We start from the raw sequence: 12,442 nt of genomic DNA, 5'->3' as shown, positions 1-12,442 counted from the left end.
GTGATTTATATTTTAGGTCCAGAACATTTTAACCAATATGTATACACAGATGTACTACAATGATGTATGAAACTTGCATCATACTGCAACTTTAAATGTATATAACCATGACACATCAGTGTGTTTGTGTGTTCATGCCTAGAGTATGCATGCACATGCATAAGCTGCAAGAGTGAAACTCCTGGAAATACAGATATAGACTCAGTGATGTCTGTCTCATTAACCCAACCTCAATACATAACCAGGGGACAGGCATAAAACTGTGCAAATATATGTATCAAAAGGGACTTCGAGCATATCAAAAAGAAGGTTATACCAGTTGGATTTATGCCATCAACAGGGAACACACTTTCAAAATGTATGATCTAATTAATACATTCTTTGATATCTTAATTAAGCAAACATAAATTCGCAAGATGATTTACTAGAGGATTAAGTGTATGGGTATGCAACTTGTACAAATCAGATGATCTTCATAAATAGTGTAAAGAATATACATGCATTCAATTGCAGAAGGAGATATGCAAGGTACTTCATCCCATAGCTAAGTTGAAACGATTGGAAAATGCTGCATTTTACCGAAAATGACGTATTTGTTATGATAAACTATTTGACCTGTCTGTTGTTATTGTAAGATTATGCATTTAATTCAAGTGTATTTCTAATATGTTTGCCTTTGTTGTGGTGTAGTTTTAGACTTTGTTGTGCTATTATTGCAGTGTTTATGGAGCTTGCAAACTGACAATGTTGAATTGTTGACGTACAGAGACATGACAGAAGTAAATAGACACTTCAAATTTCTTTATTTCCTCTGTATAATGCAGTTTTACTCAGTCACTTGTCCTAATATTCGACTATTTATTTGCAGAAACGAGTTCCTGCGTCTTGTATGACAATGAACTGTGCCTTGAACCCAAGGAGCACACAAACTTTCCGATTTTCAAAGAGGACGAATTGTTGGCCATTTGGAAGGTGGAGTCAGTCAGCATCAGATAGCTCAGAACCTTGGCATTCCACTTTCTACGGTCAATCGGGTGATTGTGCAATTCACCAGCAAAGGCAAGGAATCCACAGCTTCAGCAGATGCTGCAGAGGAGGTCCAAGTTAGCTCAAGAACTGCTGTGCGGTACCTTCATCAACTGGTCTACTATGGGAGAGCAGCTAGGAGAAAACCTCTTCTTCGACTAGCCAACATTCAAAGGAGAAAGAAGTGGGCTGATGAGATGGCCAACAGATCCTTGGAGTTTTATCAAACTGTATTTTTTTCAGATGAATCCCAATTTGCTCAATTTTCTGACAGTGGATGCGTATGGGTCTGGAGACTTCCCAGTCAAGAGTTCTCTTTGAACCGATTGCAGCCAACTGTCAAACACGATGGTTTTTCAGTGATGGTTTGGGGAGCAATCTGGAGCACTGGTTGATCAGAGCTTGTGGAGTGTGTTGGCAACATCAACACTACGATATACATTTCTATCCTTGAGGATGGACTTCTCCCCATCTTCTCCACTAGGCAGATGTCAAAAACAACATTCTGTTCACAGAAGATGGAGATCCATGCCACACTGCAAAAAAGACCAAAGAATGGCAGGAGAGAAAAGGGATCAAGCGACTTCCATGGCCAAGTCGGTCTCCTGACATGAATCTCATTGAACACCTCTGGGCCATATTGTCTCGATCTGTGCAGAAAAACTCCAGGAAACCAACATCACGGACAGAATTGCTAACAGGTTTGCGTGAAGCCTTGGTGAAGGTGGAAATCTTGGTGAAGCCAAGAGAAAATTTCAGAACTCGTTAGTTCTACACCTGAAAGAGTAAAAGCATTGAAATCTGCAAATGGCACGTCTACCAAATACTTGTGTATGTATTAAAATGGATCAAATGTTCTTCAAATGTTTTTTGTTTCAAATGTTTCAAATGTTTCAAAAACTACTTTTAGCAGTTTTGAGTGATTTTAAGGATATGAGTAAAATAATTTGAGAAAGGAATAAAATAACCCACTATTTCTTACACCTTACCAGCTTATACTTCATTTCATGAGTGGTTGCAACTACATTTCGAATAATGTTTGTTGTGCTATGTTTGCATTTCAACAATGTTCCTGGAATCTATGGAATCTAACTCTTTCAACATGATTGGCATCTCTCACGATGAGGCAAATGCACAAAGCCTGTTTCACATTACAGACAGGTTGGTGGCTTGGCTTTGTTGCAGTCTCACCTTCAGTCCATCTCCCTTATCTTTCAGCCCTCACATCCTTCCCAACTCCTCGAGAACACACGTGTTCTTCCATTGACCCCCTCCTCGTTAAACTCCCAATATCCAGGCTGGCTACACACCTCCACTTGTTCATTCCTCTTTTCTCCCTTTTGTGAAATCAACTTTCTGAAGCTTTTCAATGCCACTCTAACGGTTGAAACAGGTAATGCACGACCATCTCATATCATTCTCCATCTGCAACCACTATATTTTCTACTCCCTGTAACCTTGCCTAACCTGGCCCAGCTGTCTTGCTAACAGGTTGCAACATTTCTTCCCCTTTTATCCTCTTCTTTTTTCACCATTCGTTAATTCCCTTGCTTGGGTGCATCTGTTTCCCCATTGTCAAATGTTGCTTTATTTCCCTCTGCGACTTCGCTCTTCCAAATTCCTCGAGCTTGTTAAGGAAAAATACTGGTAACATCAATATATCTGATTTTCTGAATGCGATGTATAATTGTTTGAAAATATACTTCACGTTCACGTGTACAATGTTATCGTGAGTCTGAGATGACACTAGTGAATTTAAATGTGTAATGTGAAAAACTGTTGGGGGTGAGGTGAGGGAGGAAGGGAGGGAGGTGAGGAAGGAAGGAAGGGAGGGAGGTGAGGAAGGAAGGAAGGGAGGGAGGTGAGGAAGGAAGGAAGGGAGGGAGGTGAGGAAAGGAGAGGGAGGAGGAGAAGTTCCATCTTGATCTAATCTCTCTTGTCTAAGTTTGTTCGTTGTCTGTAAAAAAAATAATCATTTTATTACTCACAAATTGGTGATTATTTGTGATACAGATTGAACATCTTCCTCTTGTTATTACTTTATTACTGTATTACTTTTACAAGGAAAGGAATTTGCAAGGAAATCTCACACAGGTGGAGGCCATTCAGCCCATCATGTCTGCGTGAACACCATACTAATTTATCAACACAAGATCCAAGGAAGAAAATGCAAAAAAACGTTTTTATTAATGAAATAATTTTTTTGTTTGTTTATTTTTTTTTTTTGTAGTTTATGTATTTTTTTCTTCCCCTCAGGGGAGGGGGCGTGGGCTTGGTTAAAAACACACAACATCAACCACACAATACCCCTTGACAAGACCCTCACCAACATCACTCCGTACACTTGCACGCAATCACTCATCAATACTCAAACTACCTAAAAGTCTTATCAACATCCCCATACCCCTCTCTCTCCATAACTTCCAGGTACCTATCTAATTACAATTTAAACTTATTCACTGTTTCTGCTGCCACTACCTTTCCAGGGAGATCATTCCATGCATTAACTTCTCTTTGAGTAAAAGTTTCCTGCCTTGCAACCATCTTAACTCTCCTCTTCTTCACTCTCAGGCTATATCCTCTGGTCTTATCACTATCTACTCTGTTGAATAATTCATCTGCATTTATTTTATCAATACCTTTCATTATCGTAAAATTCTCCATCATATCTCCTCGTAACCGCCTCCTTTCTAGTGTATAAAGCCGTGTCTCCTTCCGCCGCTCCTCATAGCTGAGTTTAGATGGGCCCGGAATCAATCTAATAACCCTGCGCTGAACCCTCTCTCTGGCATCTATGTCCTTCCGGAACTGTGGTGACCAAAACTGCACACAATATTCTAGATGTGGCCTCACTGAATTCCTGTACAATGTTAACACCACTTCTTTTGATTTATAATTGATCCCCCTCCGAATACAACCTAAAACCCAATTTGCTTTACCTGTAACTGCCTGGCACTGTGCTGCCTGCTTACCTCCCATATCTATTGCCACTCCCAGATCCTTCTCCTGTGTGACATGCTCCAAAATTACCCCTTGCATCCTGTAATTTCTATTTTCATTGTTCTTTCCCATCCCCAACACCTTACACTTGCTCAGGTTAAATTCCATCTGCCAATCTTTTGTCCAATCCATACAAGTATCAATACTTTCCTGAATCTGAACACCAGCCCTTCTGCTATCCACCTTACCTCCAAACTTTGTCTCATCTGCAAATTTGGAAAGCCTACTCTTCACCCCACTATCCAAATCGTTGATGTAAATAATGAATAGTAATGGTCCAAGTACTGATCCCTGAGGTACCCCGCTACTTACATCCTCCCACTCTCAGCCACTCTTTGCTTCCTTTCACTAAGCCAGTTTGCAATCCAATTAGTTACCCGACCAGCCACTCCACAAGCCTTCACTTTGGCTAACAACCTCCGATGTGGTGTCTTATCAAATTCCTTCTTAAAGTCTAGACACACCACCACCACCACCACCACCACCACCACCATCCACCCAATCAGACACTGCCTCATAGAACTCTAAAAGATTTGTTAAACACGAACTATCTGTAAACCCGTGCTGACTACATTCAATTCGTTTGTATTTGTTTAAGTCGTTCCTCATCTGGTCCTTAATTAATGTCTCCAACACCTTCCCCACAACTAAAGTCAAACTAACAGGTCTATAGTTTCCCAATTCTTCTCTGGATCCTTTCTTAAATAATGGTGTTACATTTGCTACTCTCCAATCCTCTGGTACTTGTCCTGACTCCAGGGAACTATTGAAAATATCCATTAACATCTCACTTACCTGCCCAACAACCTCCATCAATACTCTCGGTTGCATATTATCTGGACCCGGAGCCTTATCTTCTCTTAGATCATCTCGCTGTTCCTTTACTTCAAATTTGTTTTATGGATTTTGCAAGTGTTGTGCTCTGCACGACATCCTCTTTTTGTTTGGTTGTTTGTTGATCTGTTTGTTTGTTTGTGTGCAGGGTATCTGAAAAAGTTGAGGACAGATCCAGATGAAATTTTGTGGACAGGTTTGGTGTGTGAAAAGGATGAACTGATTAGATTTTGGTGAAGATCCAAATCCGGATCCTGATCTGATAATTTTTTCAGTGATTCTTCACCATTGAGAGACAGTGCTAAACTGATATATAACACGATATCTCAAAAAGTTGTGTACGGATTCAGAAGAAACTTGGTGGACACTTTGGGTGTGTGGCAAGGACAAATTGATTCGATTTTGGTGAAGATCTGAATCTGAATCTGGATACGAGAATTATTTAATTTGAAGGTGATTCTTCACCATTGAGAGATAGGGCCAAAAACGATATAGTATGGTATGGCATGATATTTCAAAAATGTAATGGGCCTGATATGTTCTCATGGATCAGGCATTGCGTGGCGGATGTATGCACTCTACCGAGTGCCATTCTCGTTAATTTTGTGAACGTTGTATCCAGCACTCTTAAAATCAGTGCACACTGTGCACTTAATGAGTTGTGGGCTTAGAAAATAAGAGCCGACTTTTAAATCGGTTCATCCAGCTTCCATTTGAAATGCAGGTCTCAGAGGTACTCCAACTCTGTACACAAAGTCGAGGCTCATGGAAGAGCTAGTACACTGAACAGATCAGGATGTAACAGACAAAATAGGATGCAGAACACTTGTGCATTGGGTGGATAAGATGGATACAGAAGGAAACTCCAAAGACGGAAAACTGGAAATTTTAGAAGAAGGAGGTATTTGGGTGGGGTTAACGAGGGTAGGAAAGATCATGGTTTTGGATTGGGGATGACCTGAGATGGTGGTAAACAACTGTCTTGAAGACCTGAAGAGAATGATGAGGTTGAAGAGGATGTGGAAGTTGATTCCATAGGCAGGGACAAAGAGGAACAAATGAATGACGGTGAGCAGTGATCCTGGATTAGTTGGTTTCTTTCTTTCTTGTTTTTGTACACATTGTCTCGGTTCGTATAAGAGCTAACACACGGAACTTGTAACAAAGGGAGCAGGAGACAACAGGTGTAGAAGAGGGAAGCACAAAACATAGGGAACAGAGGCATTACGAGATCTGTGGAAGGGAGAGGGATATAACAGGGTACACGGGTTAAACAAGATGGACACTACAGGGACTTTCAGGAAGGAAAACAGGGAATTTTAGGGGTGTATTAAGGTGGGCAGAAAATATCAACGTTTTGGATGGTGGAAGATATGAGATGGTGGTGAACAGCTGTTTTGAAGACCTGGAGAGAGGAGTGGGATTGAAGAGAGTATCAGAGTTTGTTCCAGAGTTTCATCAGAAGGGGGTTGATGGTGAACCATGTGAGCCCTGCAGAAACCTTTGGGGTAAAAAGCATGGAAAGATCAGAGAGTGCAAGACCAGAAAGGATGAGGTACAACACAGAAAGACCACTTACCTGTCTGTGATGGTGAAGGGATAAGCCCAGAGACTCAGCTTTATTGCGGGAGATTCCAATAATCTTAAAGGCCTTTGTTTCCATGGCATCAAGCTGAGCAAAATCTTAAGCTTTTGGAGAAAGAATTTTAAAAGTCGCCACTACATTTTTGCGTGAATGTCAAATGGCAAAATAGATGTGACAGATTTGCTAAGGTTTTGGATTGCGAAAGACCGTTGACAGAATGAGATCAGAATGTCAGATGGCAAAATAGGTGTGACAGTTTTGCTAAAGGTAGTTGTTTAAGTGAAATAAGAAACCTTATTATTTTGTTTATGCCTGGTGTTGGCTTAATAGTTTGGATGGGGGGGCTTGGGATCCTGGGATCCTGAGTTCAAATCCCACTTGGCTGTTGAATTAATACCAGGTGGGATTGACTCTGCCTTCTTTCGGCTGCTCCCGTTAGGGGTCGCCACAGCGGATCATCCGTTATGATCCGCATAGTGATTTGGCACATGTTTTACACCGGATGCCCTTCCTGACGCAACCCTGGTCGCCTCTTGCAACACAGGGATATGGTACACCTATTTTAACCGGGGTATACACCGGCCCAGTACACTGGTACTCATTTCGCCGACCTCGGAAGGATGACAGGCTGAGTCAACCCCCTGGTGTATTAATTCAGTGGCCCAACGGGGCTTGAACTCAGGACCTTTTGGATCCCAAGCTGCTGCCCTAACCACTACGCCAACACCAGGCTTGTTGATGAAGAAGAAGAAGAAGAGGATTGACTCTGCCTGTCATCCTTCTGAGATCGGCAAAAATGAGTGCCAGCATGCTGGTACACTGTGTTGGAGTGGCGATTGTGTCCAATAGCCAAGGAGACTTCTCAAGCAGCACCAACGCTCTGCACAGAGTATGGTCCCATTGGATGGATTATTTTGTTTGCTCATAGAAATCTGTTCCTGAGGAACTGATGTATTTATGAAGTTGCATTCTTCATGCCTTGTTTTATGTCAGCAGCAAACAAACATTGTGCACCTGCCCTTTTGAAAGCTAAATATAGTGCAATAACGAAAGCAACACCTTTTGACAGTTTCATGTCCCTTGCTGTTTGGCATTTGAAAAGGAAATTGTGCAAGTATTTTGCTAAAAAAAATGTTGTAGCCAATGATGCTACCTGATGCTACCTGCAAAAATAATGTTCTAAATTGTGCAAGTATTTTGCTAAAAAAAATGTACAAAATGTTGTTGTAAAAAAAAGGTTGTATATTGTTGTAGCATAATATATTATATTACATATATTATGTTTTGCTTTGAATATATTACTGATAATATTGAAATTTCATTGTGAATGTACCGTTTGTTTATAGATATTAAATTGTTTTGTTGCTGCATCAAGTTGCAGATTGCTTTTGCACTGGGAGCACAGATGTGTGTGTCTGTGCCGCTTATTAATGCAGGAATTTGGAGTTTGTTCAGGTTGCCAGTGATAACTTAGCTATTCTTTACGAAGGACAGTATGGGATCTTTAACACCCACCAACAACCACTGCTGGCAGACAGGTCCTCTAGCTGAATTGCATTCTGATGGATGGAGCACACACACATTGATGCATCCCCTTGCACACGATACACCGGGGTGACAGCTTTATCGTTTGGTGAAGATTTAAACCCAGGCAAGGTTAAACTGCTCAAAGGCAAGTGCACCTCTAAGATATCTTGTCAAAGACAATCACCAGTTTTCGCAAACCATTCATAGCAGCATGATCAGAAAACATGATTAAGAAAATGCATTCACCAACAGAGGTGTAATAATGTTATTTTTTAGAACTCACAATGGAATTCTTCACTTTCATGTTGACAATTGTCAATAAAACAAATTATGTTTAATATGTGTGTGCAACTACTATGTTGTATTTTTTTATGTTAAAAGCATTTCTTTTCCACAACAAGTATGTATTTTGTTATAATTTGTGCGCTTCAAGTCTCAAAAGCAATTTATCATGTGACACTGGAATTCTAAGAACAACTTGTTCGAGATTTATGATTCATTCTGATCCTGTTTGCTATTTCTCTCTTCTATAATTCTGTATAATCCAATAATCGGTAATCCTCTAATCGATTATGATCTTCAGTGTTTCAAGGTGCCACCTCATGTTGCCTCTTCTATAGATATTTAGTTCATGCTATTTCTGTTAACTTTGTTTGTCTACACATCCTATGTTTCACTGTATTGCACCACACCATTGTCAGTATGTTATCTTTATATGCTTTCTTGTGTGTCCCTTCCACAAACCGAAAATATATACATGAGATGAAAATGTTTTTATTTGTTCAATGGAAGATTTATTTCACTATTGGTAGTTTTATTTTATTTTTACACACATATGGTCTCCTGAAAGAGCTTGATGATGGAGAGTGGGTGGCTAACATTCCCAAAATGATAATGAGGAAAAGGCCAACATGGGACAAGGAGCAGGTGTAGAATAATGAGACAGATATACCATAGTTGGGAACAGGCAGAAATACAGGAATTATGCACAAATGGATGAGGCTTGTGAGAGTAAAAACAATCACAGACAAGTATTTGAAAGAATAACATGGTGACAAGTGACAACCTTGAAAAACTGGATTGGACAGATACAGGTGGGTGGTACAGATAGAAAAAAAAAGGAACAAAGGATTGAAAGTGAATAGAAACCATGGATTTTGCTTTTGGTAAATGGTCAAGTCAGGTTATGTGAGAAATATTAATATTTATGTGGATCTGGGAATGAGGAGATGGTGGAGATTGAGCCCGAGGACTCGAGGTACAAGAACAAGATAGTAAAAACAAAGAGCATGAAATGTAATGGGCTCTGTACCTCTATTTATTGCCAGGATATTCTGATATGGTTCCTTTATTACAGGGACATGTGAGGTGGCGTTCTGGAGCTACACTCCTCTAGTATATTTCACTGAATTTTGAAGACCTTGCACATTGTTAGGAACTGAGACATCCAGGGTAGGATGCACCTGCATATTTTCCTGCAGCTGTTTTTGGATTTGCAAGCTCGCTTGGAAAATGAGGTCTGCATTAAACAGAACATGTATAGTGTCAGAAAGAATAATAAGCAGGCTGTGTTCTGCCTTTGATGAAGAGCTATGTAGGTGAGCCAGCTTGTGCTCAAGAAACAGGGGTTATTTCAGATAACAATGACAAAAGGAAAGGACTTGCTGGTTGTCCTTTGTCATAGAGTCAAGGAAAGAATGTTGGACTTGCCTGGGTTGAAAGTCATGTTCCAAGAACCTTTACTGATTTTATTTTTCAAAATAAACAGACAGCGAGGCTACTGTAGCCTTCTTGTGACTGGGATTAGTAACTGTACAGCATATAGGAGAATCATCTGGAAAATGAACCGAGATTATCCAAAGAAGTATAAAGTTGTATGATATAGGCAAAAATAAATTGTACCTGGATGCTATTTTACAGGGTGCAAATTTCAACAGCAAATTCACAAAATGATGAACTTTTGAAAGCGACAAGAACTTTATATGTGCTGAACAAATCTACCTGACAGGCATTGATAGGGCCCTGTATGCCCTTTACTGCATAAAGAATATATTGGTGAGCTTGTCGTCAGACTGAAGAAATCACAGAACATGTCCAGAGACACAGCTGTGAATATATCACAGAATATGTTTAGAGACGCCTACCTTAAAGTTAAAATCCAAGCCCTCCATAAATTGTTGCATGAGATGTAGCATGTCTAGAATCCAGTGACATGGAAGAAATACAAACTTTGGAAAACCGTTGGGAACCTTATTTTAAAAGCTTAATTTATGGATTCCATCATATCATTGGACATCGTTTAGTTTTTGACAAAATGGAGGAGCAGATTTTGAGTTGAAATACAAATTTACTGATTCCAATAAAAACCTGCGACCGGACAGGGTATGATGAAAATATATAAAAAGTAGGTGAGGAATTGACTTCTCCTGAAAGATCGGAGGGAAGGTTTGGACAATGCGTTGAAGTGGTTCTATAGATAGAGAAAAATAAAAAAATATACAAACGAGTAGATGTGGGCATATATCATGATTTTGGAAGACTCACAAGGAAGGGGTTACTGGATAAACAAGTTTGTGCTTTCCAAATGGGAGTGGAGGTTGATATTGAGTAAGGTAGTGATTTGGTTAAAATGGAGCCCAAATATTAAGTGGGGTGGAGGCTGAAAAGGTATGAAAGGCAAGGAAAAACAAAAGCTGGTCTAAAACAGAAAGACAAAAGCAGCAACCAGTTTGCGATGACATTGCAGTATTACCTGTTCTTGCCGAGAGATTTAAAATATGCCCAAGGCCTTAGCTTTGAGTGCTTCAAGAGTGCAAAGTGGAATGAAGGAGTTCCTGGCCTCAGAGGCAGAGAAATATATTGTGAGCACTATGTTGCCCATGAGAGGTGAAGCTAGTTGATGACCTCATCCCACAGTTCAATTGTGTTCACAAATGTTATTTTATGATCTGTATTATCAAGCCAGTTATTTTGAGAAATAACACTATAATTGCTTGTTCAATCCACCGAACAGGCAAGATAAATTGCAGTAATTATTATTTACAGCATATTTTGTCAGGTGCTATTGATTGACAACAAATAATATTTTGGAAAGATCTTAGTACAATAAAGGTTTCAGCTGTAGATCGTTTTAATGAAGATACACTTTAAATATTACTAAAAGTGGTTTGCTTTGTTTTCTGCAACTCAACATGGATAACAATCCCTCCCTCCCTCCATCCATCCATCCATCCATTGGGACCATACTCTGTGCAGAGCATTGGTGCTGCCTAAGCAGTCTCCTTGGCTATTTGGGTACAACACTGGACGGGTCGCCACTCCGACACAGGATACCTGCAAGCTGGCACTCATTTTGCCGACCTCAGAAGGATAGCAGGCAGAGTCAACCCCACCTGGTATTAATTCAACAGCCAAGTGGGATTTGAACTCAGGATCCCAGGATCCCAAGCCCACCACCCTAACCATTAAGCCAACACCAGGCATAATCCCTCTATGAATGAGTGATTGTGTACATAGATTGCTTGCAATAGGTTTTAGACACTTTGGTGCAGCCAGAAAAACAAACGTAAGCAGACTTGGGGAATTAATGGTTAAACGGTGTGCATATTTTGAGTCTCTGAGTCTCGAAGTTGGTGAATTGAACCCTGGCACTGTTATACCAAATATCTGAAATATGTTACATGCTGTTCCCTTGCTTGATGCTCAACATTTAATAAGGATAGAGCATGGACAAACATCTGCAGGTTGGCAACCATTGTGTAGGCATGATGGGCCTAATGGCATCCTCATGTGTTAAAGTTCCTTGAAAGGGAACTCGTATTTTATTATTTGAGACCAATTGTGGTGTATTTAAGAAAGTGCAACATTTATGACATCAAAAGAAAGGCAAAACAATATGGCCAAAATATCAGAGATATCAAGCAAAAATATAATTCATTGAAAGAAATGATGGAGGTCAGCTTGGCTATTGTTGAATGGATTCCATTTGAAGACAGAGAAGGCTCTGTTTAACATAAATCTGCACATTGACAAAAATACCCTGCCTGTGAAAGGTCGTATGACGTCGTCCTTGGGTAGAGGGCTCAGGGTACCACCGATTGCTCTGGAAGTACTGATTGATGTTCTTGGGAGACCAATACGTACCCCGTGTGCGGTCGTGCTGTATCAGCAGTCAGATGTGACCGAGTGACATGAGCATTCTAATGCCGATGCCAATTCACACACCCTACTCTTCAACACACTATCGTGTGCCAATCCGATAATGCAATACAAAATTCAAAACAGAGAAATACATGTAAATGTTTTACTCAGGACACGAAACACAGGGTTTATTGTTACGAATCTGGAAGCCATAAGCACTCAACATACAGGTCCTATAGCTCAGTTATTTCGATAAGTAAATGTGGATAGATAGCTCCTCGTCCCTTGTTTAATGGGTAATTAAACGTTCATGCGCTGTGGAGTTATTTT

Source organism: Eptatretus burgeri, chromosome 10 (genome assembly GCF_056783735.1).
Source record: "Eptatretus burgeri isolate ZD-2024b chromosome 10, Ebu_testis_v1, whole genome shotgun sequence".
NCBI classification, from domain to species: Eukaryota; Metazoa; Chordata; class Myxini; order Myxiniformes; family Myxinidae; genus Eptatretus; species Eptatretus burgeri.
This window is presented reverse-complemented; position numbering follows the sequence as displayed.